Raw genomic sequence first — 10790 nt, 5'->3', positions numbered from 1 at the left:
AAACAGTGCGCGCTAGATACAGATACAGATAGCAGTGTGCAGATATAGGTATACTTATGAAAGCATGAGCATATGAGCAAAGGGTGAACACTCCTTGCTCTCAATCATGACATGGTACGAGTTGATGTGCTGCCAAGTCTAAACGGGGTATAAGACTAAAGACAATTTTTAAGTTATGGCCACCATTTAAAAAAATACACGTTGGTGAAAATAACACCATAATGTGCATAAAATAACGACGAAAAAATAAAAATGACGAAGGCTGTAGCGGATGTCATCATTGGTTTGTTTAGGCGAAGCTTGTTGCTAATTTGCTTTTGTAGCCACCTGACCAAACCTGCGTTGCGGATTGTGGATGTCTCACATAAAAAAATGAATGAATTAAACTAAATATTATTTTAATGGTAGTTAAAATGGTAATAATAATGGGTCATCTACCAAGCATGTTAGGTTCTGACATAATTTTTTTAGGGTTCCGTACCCAAAGGGTAAAAACGGGACCCTATTACTAAGACTCCGCTGTCCGTCTGTCCGTCTGTCTATCTTTCACCAGGCTGTAGCTCATGAACCGTGATAGCTACAGTTGAAATTTTTCACACATGAAGTATTTCTGTTGCCGCTATAACCACAAATACTAAAAGGTACGGAACCCTCGGTGCACGAGTCCGACTCGCACTTGGCCGGTTTTATGGTATTTTTTTAAATTAAACTAAGCATTATTTTTTATGGTAGTTATAAGCCTTTTCCATAATGGGTCATCTACCAAGCATGTTAGTGGAACATGTCACAGCAGTTTTTCTATCAAACTTTGATATGTTAAGTTGTCTTTAAATTAAAAACCAATTTTTGTCAACTTGTTGGCATTTAGTTGAGATGATATTTGGCATAAATTTGTAAAACCGAAAATAAAATATTATAATATCATCTAGCTAATCTGATTACAGAAATCGAAGGTGACCATTGGAATTCAGTGATAAAACTATGTAACTTTTATGAGTTTCAGCTCTTTAACCCTTAAATGCATGATTTTTTGTATAACTTTTTAATAAATTGAAATAGATGTGTCATGCTGTATAAAAGTAATAAATGTGATTTTGGATAGCTGCATATTGAGCCACGGACCATCAAATATACGATGCATATATACATCATTATGCATTTAAGGGTTAAAATCGCGTTGGTGAGAATGGCTACTTATTTAAATAAAATCGCAAGCGGCGATAAGAGTTTGTATCAAAAATGTATATTTTGTAAACTTTTTTTCATCGTCTATCGAGATATGTCCCATTGCGAAACCTCATGAACACATAAAGCGGCTGATGGGAACGCAAATGAGACTTCTAGAATCGCATGCTCTAAGGCGGGCCGTGACGGTTTACCTTCGTAGTACAAAGCGTAGTGTTAAACCAACATCTATAAAAATTGAAAAATATTAAAACGGCTAGAGCTAGATAGACTCCGAGTTCGCCACGTGGTGCACGTATCCGGCAGACCGGAAAATACAGGCGCGCTAGTAGAGTGCCGCCAGGCTCTTTTTGCCTTTCATGCCAGCTGATTTGATTGACGTTTATTTTGACTAATAATTTGGAAGGTACATATCTATGTTTTAGTGTTTTAGAACTGGGTTCTGTTTAGATAAAAAAAAACTTTACAGCCTAAAATACTACGCAATTAAACGCAGCAGCGTTACTGCATAAAACATCCTATTATTTTCTTATTATAGTGGCGTTAGTTATGTGATCTGGTTATGACTTACGATTTACATATTCACCTCGTAATAAAATATTATACAGGGTGCCATTAGCCATTGGACTAACCCTGAAATCTCACGTAGGGTTACTTCTCAGGAATGCTCTAACGTTAATATTTTTTAAATTAGAACAAAAGATAAAGAAATAAATTTTCAAACAAAAATTAATTCCTATGATCGAAAACAAAGAGAAACATACTGTATAAATCATTGGCAGTGTTTTTGACAACTTGTTCGAAAATGTGCGGCAATGATGACATTTGTCAAAAGTCTGAATCTTACTAATGTCATAAATAAAAAAGAGAATCAATAAGGTCGAAGAAGGTTTCATACTATTTATTACCTCAGCCGGGGTAGCACATGATTGGCGCGAGAGTATCTCGCCGAGACATAGACTACCCGTCCCCCTTTAATTCATACAGTTAGTAAAAGACGTGTAGTCTATCTCGCGGCGAGATACTGTCGCGTCAATCATGTGCTCGGCCTACAGGAGCTATTAACACATACAGGCTGCTCCAAAGTAAAAAAATCGTAATTTGTTAATTTCTTCGTAACCGCTACACCGGTTTTTATGATACTTGGTATACTGATTCTGAATACCCTAATGCATATGTACATTTCGGGTTTGTCCAATAGCTAAGGACACCCTGTATAGTCAAATAAAATACGCATAGGAATGTCTGTGTATAATTTTCCTTGATCCTGGTTTTCTTAATAATAAACTCGCTTAATGGGAAATGCGACTTTTGGAAGAATAGTACTTTTTCTACATCGCTCAGGTATTCAAGTTAAATAATCACTACTGTTCACAGAAACTTAATACTATAGTCTGTATAATGTCTACGTATACACGTATAATAGCTTTAGCTTAGTGTCGAAACTCTCAAACCTTATCGAATTACTGGCCAATAGCGCATTATCTGAGCGCTCGACACTCTACGAAATGGATCTCATTTGCGAACGAGTACATATTTCGGTCACAGCACTTTCCAAACAGTAGATAAAATTGTACATCCAGATTAGGTATTGTATAAATATATAAATATCGTTTTATACTAATAGTGTGTAAGTACTTACCTGCGTAGGTTGGTACCTATTTGCGACAAATAATTCCATTTATTTACTGCCTTAAATTTCCTATTTTAAATTCCATGTTTAATACAAAGCCAAATATCGTTCTTAATTTTGATTAACGTCGTACATTTTGTTTTCATCACCATCCTGTTGTTCAAGTCACGCATGTGTAATTGTGTATAATAATAAATAATCACTGCTTGATTTAGATTGGGTCGCCGCCCGTCGCAATTTCATATTGCACACGTTGCTATGACTCAGTTTTGTATTTTCTTTTACTTTGCTGTACTGTCTCAAATCTGTAGACTTATGCTAGACTAATTCCCGTCGCTTGGCCAATTAATTTGTTAATTAGCCGATCGCAGCGCCACCCACGGCGTAAGAGCATTATTAAGATTGCATTAGAGTGCCTCCGCTAAATGACAGTCGCATGGTCTCGTTTCGAAGATAATTATGTCTTCTGATTGAATTAATTGTGATTTGAAGATAATATTAAATGATTCATTCATAAATGGAACTGGATGAAGATATTAACTTACGTTACACAGATTGCTGCCTACGAATTATTATCGGAAGCTCGGAAAACGGTTGCCGCGATCAGTCACGACTAGTTTCCCGATCGCCATAATTATCATGAGGGTAACCTTCATCTCATCTGGCATAATATTGTTTGTCAGAAATACACTTCGCATAACATGTATTGCAGAAACACTTTTAGTCGAATGATAATTTTGCATAACTATTACTTGGCCAAGATCCACTTCGGGTCGTCGCGCCACAGCAGTAAGTAAGTATTACTTGGAATTACTATATATTACTACGCATACAATACATTTTGCAGCATATTATTTAGCAGAAGATTAGTTTTGCCCACTTTAGTTTAGCATAATTTTATGTACCATAATCATCCTGCAGCATACTCTTATTGTAGCATAATGTTGTTTTACTGCTGCAGCTAATGCAACATTAACCAATGATGACGGTGTGTTCCTTAGGTTTGTTCCCATTTGCCCCCGCCCAAAGTAACCGCCGCCATACATGAGGCGGGGACAAATGGGAATGATTTGTATGCAGCGCCTATTCCCAGCAGGGACAAATGGAAATACACAATTGAAACTTCTGCTGCTGAGTGCAACGAGTGCATCCTAAATACTTTTTTTTACTAAACTTTGTGTACCATTCACAGTAAGTAGGTATATGACTTTTTAAGAACTACGCCAACTACGTTTTCGTTTATTTTAGACTCATTTGATACGACCCTTGGTCAGCAGATGAATCTCCAACGTAAGGGAAATTATGTGCGCTGACAATGGCCATACTAAATAAATGAGCGTAACTACAGTAGACGTCGAAAGTATATGTACTTTTCTGCACCTTATTCCATTGTATTAAGGCGAAAAAAGGATACATATATTTTACGCCGTGCAAGAGCTTCGCTGTAATCATAAGGATGTCGGGTGGCCTAAGTAAACGACGAAGTCGGTTTTGGGATCTGGGTCGACCGACTTTGATAGTTAAGACTACGTAATTGGGGGTTGGATTGTGAGATTTACTTGATGTTTTATAAGGACTGTTATTTGGCAGTGCTATTTTCGTAATGAATGATCTGTCTTTATTAATGTCAATAACTTTAATAAGTAAAAAGTGAAGGGGAGGGTTGGTTAAAAATAAGGCTTTCATTTATGTATTCACATTTAATAACTTCAAGGTAATCAAGGTAAGTAATTTTAGGTTTATTATAGTTATATTTCAATCCTAGCGAGGCGTAAACCGGTGTAAAGGCACTTGCGCGATGTGATTTGTCGACATCGTCATAACTTTGTATAAAGGGGACCATCATAGCATTAGGTAGTTCTCTCAGTACGCTCACTAGTGCGTTATATATTGCCAACGCTAATCGAACGATCGCTTCATACCTATTTACAATCGAGAAAGCTAAATTCTTGAGATTCTCCTATTATTCCACTGGTAGTGCTGATGCGCCGCCGCCATGACTACTCACTACTGGTTAGCCTGATGAACACTTGGTCAGCGAGCGAAACAACCTCCCTGGACATAATTCACAATGAACAAGCCTATGCCACAGCGTCGTCCGCCATAGGGCTATTAGCTGATCGTAAATCCATATTAAAAGTGCATTCGGTGGACTCGCTGATTTATAGTGCAGTGCGCCGAGTGATTTAAGATAGGCAAACTACGTGCGTTGGTACTCTTTTAATGGAAATTTAATATTGGGGCTAGTAAAACTTTGAGTTTCAACAGGCCTCTCGATATCTTTATCATTCATTTTGTATAGAATATTCCAATCAGTGGTCCATTTTCATTGTTCTTGAGTGTATTTGGATGATGAAAAAGTATAGTTGGCTATCGGCCACTGTAGTTATATACTGCCTTATTGACCTTCTACGGGGGAGGTATTTTATACAGAGCTAATGCATTTCCGTGATGATATTGATCACAGAAAAATTAGGTTTAACGTCAAACATACACTTTTATCAGTGTAGTACACGGAACGCCTAGCTCGAGTGAGCTTACGTACGTTGTGCGTACGTGTTTTCCAGCTCCAATGCTAAGTTTGAAGTAAGTAAGTATCGTAGCTACTCTACTCCTACGGAACCTTTTCCGTGCGACTACTATTCGGATTTGTCCAGTTTTTTAACCTGGCAGCAGACATGCCAGACCGTGGCCGCCAGACCGGATAATGCCGATTAAGGCGTTTTTACCCGGCTTTGAGCAGTGTTTGTTAACCTATTACACCGGTTTGTACGTTTTTCAGTCGTAATTGAATTAGATTTACCTATGTTGATAGGCCAGGTTCATACGGCTTTAATATTTCCCGTAAACCGTATACGGGATTTTATCGAATACCGCAGTGACAGCAAAATTTATATGGCAACTTTCAAAATCATTCACATATCTAGACGGCTTTCCCGCATCTTAGACGCCGTGTGAATGATTTTGAGTTGCCATACAAATTTTGCTGTCACTGCGGTATTCGATAAAATCCCGTATACGGTAAATATACGGGAAAAATTAACGCCGTGTGAACCTAGCCATAGAGGTCCGAACACTCTTGTTTTGGTCTTGGTTTGGAAGAGATTCAACAAGAGTTCGGTTAATCTGTTTTAAAAGGTAGTTATGTCAAACGTCAATGGAGGGGAAGACGTCAACTGTGTGCTGTGATTAAATTTCATAACTTCTGTTTATAGGAATAAACACACTTCATAACACTGTGGCGCTTGTTGTCCTAGCCGGCGGTTTACGGTTATAAGACTTATTAGATGAAGATGAAACATAATACATACCGGTGAGATAAAAAATAAGGTAGGTACCTTAATTAATAATTCCACGCAGACGAAGTCGCGGGTAAAAGCATTGATGATACAAAAAATGATTGTTTACGATCTCTGATACGAGGCAAGTGTAACATACAGTGACACTTGCCTCAAGTGAGATAGACACACTTTCCCAGTCACTCATTGTGTGCCACGTGTAGGCTCCAACTCGTATTTAAAAAATTGTGAAATTTCAAATGACGATAATCTCAAAATTGCTTGACAACGTTACCTTTAGTAATAATTTACAATTGATAGTTTATTTACTCATGACAACAGATTATAGCAGTATCAAAATCTCAATTATTTTACGTAATATGAAGGTACACTTGCCTCGTAGCTACACTTACCCGTACTGACCTTACTATTTACAAACGACTTACTCTACTTAAGAAATGCGGACAACGCTGCCATGGCGGATTTGGTCTATTTTAATAAACAAAATCTTGTATTGTGAATTGGCCCACCAATCGAAATCCTAAGGCCTCGCACTCACTAAATTGGACATGTGGGTCAACGCGGGAAAGGAAATGAATCGAATTTCCGACGAAGGACACCCCGACGAGTGACATTTATGTATGTATCCGCTGACCATATATCCTCGGGAATTCATTCAGGACTATTTCTAGTTTATTATAACTGGCGACCTGCCCTGCTAAGCGTCGTATATGTGTAGTGTGTGTGTGTGTGTGTGTGTGTGTGTGTGTGTGTGTGTGTGTGTGTGTGTGTGTGTGTGTGTGTGTGTGTGTGTGTGTGTGTGTGTGTGTGTGTGTGTGTGTGTGTGTGTGTGTGTGTGTGTGTGTGTGTGTGTGTGTGTGTGTGTGTGCGCGCGCGCGTTTGTGTGTGTGTGTTGTGTGTGTGTGTTTTGAAATCATTATGGCTTTCTAGTTTCAGTATCAATGGTCACTGAGGTAAGCAATGGGCGGATGGGCAGACTGGCAGATAAGTGGGCATAACAAATTTATACAGCTTTACTAAAGAATTGTCTGACTATTAATGCAAAAAAACGTAAGAAGTATAAAGTTTACAAATTCTACCTGGCTACGGATTTGTTCCGTATACTTCTTTTTCTAACGGACATTTAAATGAAACGATTGACATTTTATTCAAAATACCTACGCAACTAATAAGAGAAGTTATTTTAAATCCAGTACTTTATAAGGTGGCACTCGATTCGCTCGATTTCATGTAAAACCTCCCTATGAGTAAATACCAGGCATCGTAAACTGCGAGCGAAATCCATTGAAGTACTAGGGTTGTTGTCAAGTCAAAGTACGTCATTTCAATGGATTTCGCTCGCAGTTTACGATGCCTGGTAAATAAATACACATACATATTTATACATAACTGCCCAAATTATAACTTTATGATCATGTTTGTATTTTCACAAAAATCTTACTTTGTAACTAGACTTTTTGTTCCTGCAGTACAAACAAAAAGTTTAGCTTAGTCAAACACTGAAGTATCCAGGTGTTTAGATTTAATTAACATAAAAGGCTCAACCTCGAAGATGTTTTGGAAATTAAACAACTGCGTAATAAAATCTTGTTCCCAGGTACCACATAAACTACGTTTACACCTAACTCAGTATCACCATGGACAGGAAAATTCAAAATTGTTTTGCAAAATATGCAATCCAACGACTGCTTGCAACATGAAACTAATATTACTTTATAATTAAAACCAGCAATGTAAACACGTCACTGAGACAGTATACTTACAGAAGAAACATTGTTGTAGGTAGCGGGACAAGGGTGACTCTACTGCGTATAAACTCAGGAATTTTAATTTACCCTTGTTAGAGTCACCCTGCACTGCGTGTCCCGTTACACAAGGGAATAATGGCTACAATAATGTCAGCTGAACTGTGAATGCGGACAGTTTTATCCCGAAGAATTTCAACAACAGTCGTGTGTTTACTAAATTCTTTTGGTTTAGAATAAGAAAATGCGTGATTAAATAAAAACAAGCCGGAATTTTTCACTATAAGATATTTTAGTTCAGGTGCAAAAGTATGATTGTACATTTTTTCGTCCGTGTATAAGTACGATAACTACTGTAGCATAGCGACATAAATGCAGTTTTAGATGTTTCATGATTTCTAGAAAATTAAAAAAAAAATGGAGAAGTGACTCCCCGGGTGATCTTGGGACAAATGTAGGAAAGTTGACTTTTGAATTTGCATTTTTATCCCTAGCTACCCTCTGACATTAGTCTTCATGTAAAACAGGCTTAATTGGTGATTGGGGACAAGGACAATAGATGCAATATAAATGCAAATTATTTGAGTCTTATTTTAACGACCATATTTTTTTAGTAGGTAAGATATAGTTTTTTATTTATGTAAAAATACCTATAGATATAGAAAAAACCGTGAGGAAACCGGACTAATCCCAACAAGGCCTAGTTTCCCCTCTGGGTTGGAAGGTCAGATGGCAGTCGCTTTCGTAAAAACTAGTGCCTACGCCAATTCTTGGGATTAGTTGCCAAGCGTACCCCAGGCTCCCATGAGCCGTGGCAAAAATGCCGGGACAACGCGAGGAAGATGAGATGAGATATAGAAAAAACATTCAACCTTTATCATTAAGCATATACATACAATATTAAGTTGCACAACAATATTCCGCCATACCTATATCTGTAAGTAAAGTCAATATCCTAATTTCTTATATAATAGTGTAAATATCAAGTTAACAATGTAACAAAAAACATCCGGAACCAGCATCCGCGCCCGTCCATCAAGTTCGGAAGGGTACTCGAGCAATCGACACAACGAGAAGGGCAGTTAACCGACTTCCTTTCCCGAGGGATCGCACGCGCAGGCCCCAGTCCCGCGCCGTGCCCAAACCGGGCCACACGAACTTTTGACCTTCCAAGGTTCAGCCATTACCGACCTGATCACTCATTACGAAACCTCATTAGTGACGGAACATGATTGGCAATTTCATGTCGAGCTGACAACAACTGCTTGAACAGTGATGGATATAGCGTTGAAGCCTAAACGTGAGTGGAATTAAATCAATTTATTAGAATCATTCGATTGTCATGATGGCATACCCTAACAAAAGAACTGAAATCGATAGAAACGCTCTAAACAGTGTTGTGCTATGGTGTTTGTGCGTGTTTGCTCTGATTATTAGTGGCTACAGCTTGTACAGACAGCATATTTTGGAACAAAAGCTGATGGCACTGGAAGAACAAAATTGGGAGCTGAGGAGTTGGGTGCAGAAGCGAGAAAAGTCCAGAGAAACAATCAAAATTGAACCCGATAAGCTGCTGAAAAGGGAGACCAGGGATGCTAACGATTGCATCTGTCCTGCAGGTAACCTTTTACTTCGCCAACTAAATTATTAATAGTAGTACGGTAACTTAAACTTACTATAATATACTATAAGTATTATATGATCTATTTGACACCAAATACATTTCAGAACTACTAAACTATTTAAGACCTAAGAGCCTCATTTACACCACTTGTCATTTCATGCCATGTAGCCCTAGGGACGGAATACAATAGTTTCTTAAAAAAACAGCATCAAAATTAAATGATAAATGGGGAAAGGCATATTCACAAATAATTATCTAGCTGAAAGTTAAAGTCCAAATTTCTATAATAAGAGCTGTGTCCATAAGAGTCAGAGGCATGTGACGGCATACTATTTATCAATTTAGTCAAGATTTCAGTTTAAACCTCAGCTGTTCAGGCTAAAGATATATTCTTCAGCAAAGTTATTTATAGTCCAAGTGTCTTCAAACACTTGAGAACCAATGTTCCTGAATATTTTATTCAGTTGTTGCAATAAAATGTTCATATAGACATAGAACTAAGTTTAACAGAAAATGGTGGCACATCGAATATCATCTTAATCGAATATCCTCGAATATCCTCTAATTTATTTTTCGTATTCAATTAAAATTTTCAATGAAGGTGAGAATTTATCGGCTTTTCATTACGGCCAGTCACGGATATATCTTTAGCTCTAATTCTCTCCGATACGAGTACTGCCGCTACATCAATGCTTCCATCGAGCGGCTCGACCACTTTATAATATCCGGCCATAAACTCAATTGGGCAGCTCTCCTATGCACCCGAAAAACAACCTTCCCACAACAAACAGAGGACCTACATTGTCTTCCGCGAGGAAGTCCCTGCCTAATACTACGACGAGACAAATTGTAATGCCCTATTGTCACAACCATTAGACGTAATGGTTCAATAAGGAGTATTGAAAACGCTCTTTCAGTGCGTGAGGCCTACAAATCAGCTTTTATCCAATTTAGGCGCAGGGCCGTGTGAAGGGATGTTGACCTGTAGCGGATATTGAAAATGGCCCTTCAAATTGCTGTAAAGATCAGCTATCGGCGTTACATTGGCTATTTCCGTTTCAAGAGTCCAATAAAATATATTTTTAATAATAAATAGATGAGAATTGAAAGTGATAAGCAATTGAAACGTCTCGAGTATTTTCAAAATTCTAACGCCAATTCGTCAGGGGTTTGCTAATTGGATGTCATTGTTTTAAGATGGATAAAGGTTTTAATTATTTGAACTTTCTAACCTTGCAAATTCTCCCTTGGAAATTGAATGAAAATCGTCCGGAAGATTCACTAGAATTTACGCTTCGGATACG

The sequence above is a fragment of the Cydia strobilella genome, chromosome 2 (assembly GCF_947568885.1).
Source record: "Cydia strobilella chromosome 2, ilCydStro3.1, whole genome shotgun sequence".
Classification (NCBI taxonomy): domain Eukaryota; kingdom Metazoa; phylum Arthropoda; class Insecta; order Lepidoptera; family Tortricidae; genus Cydia; species Cydia strobilella.
Note: the sequence above shows the minus strand (reverse complement) of the source record.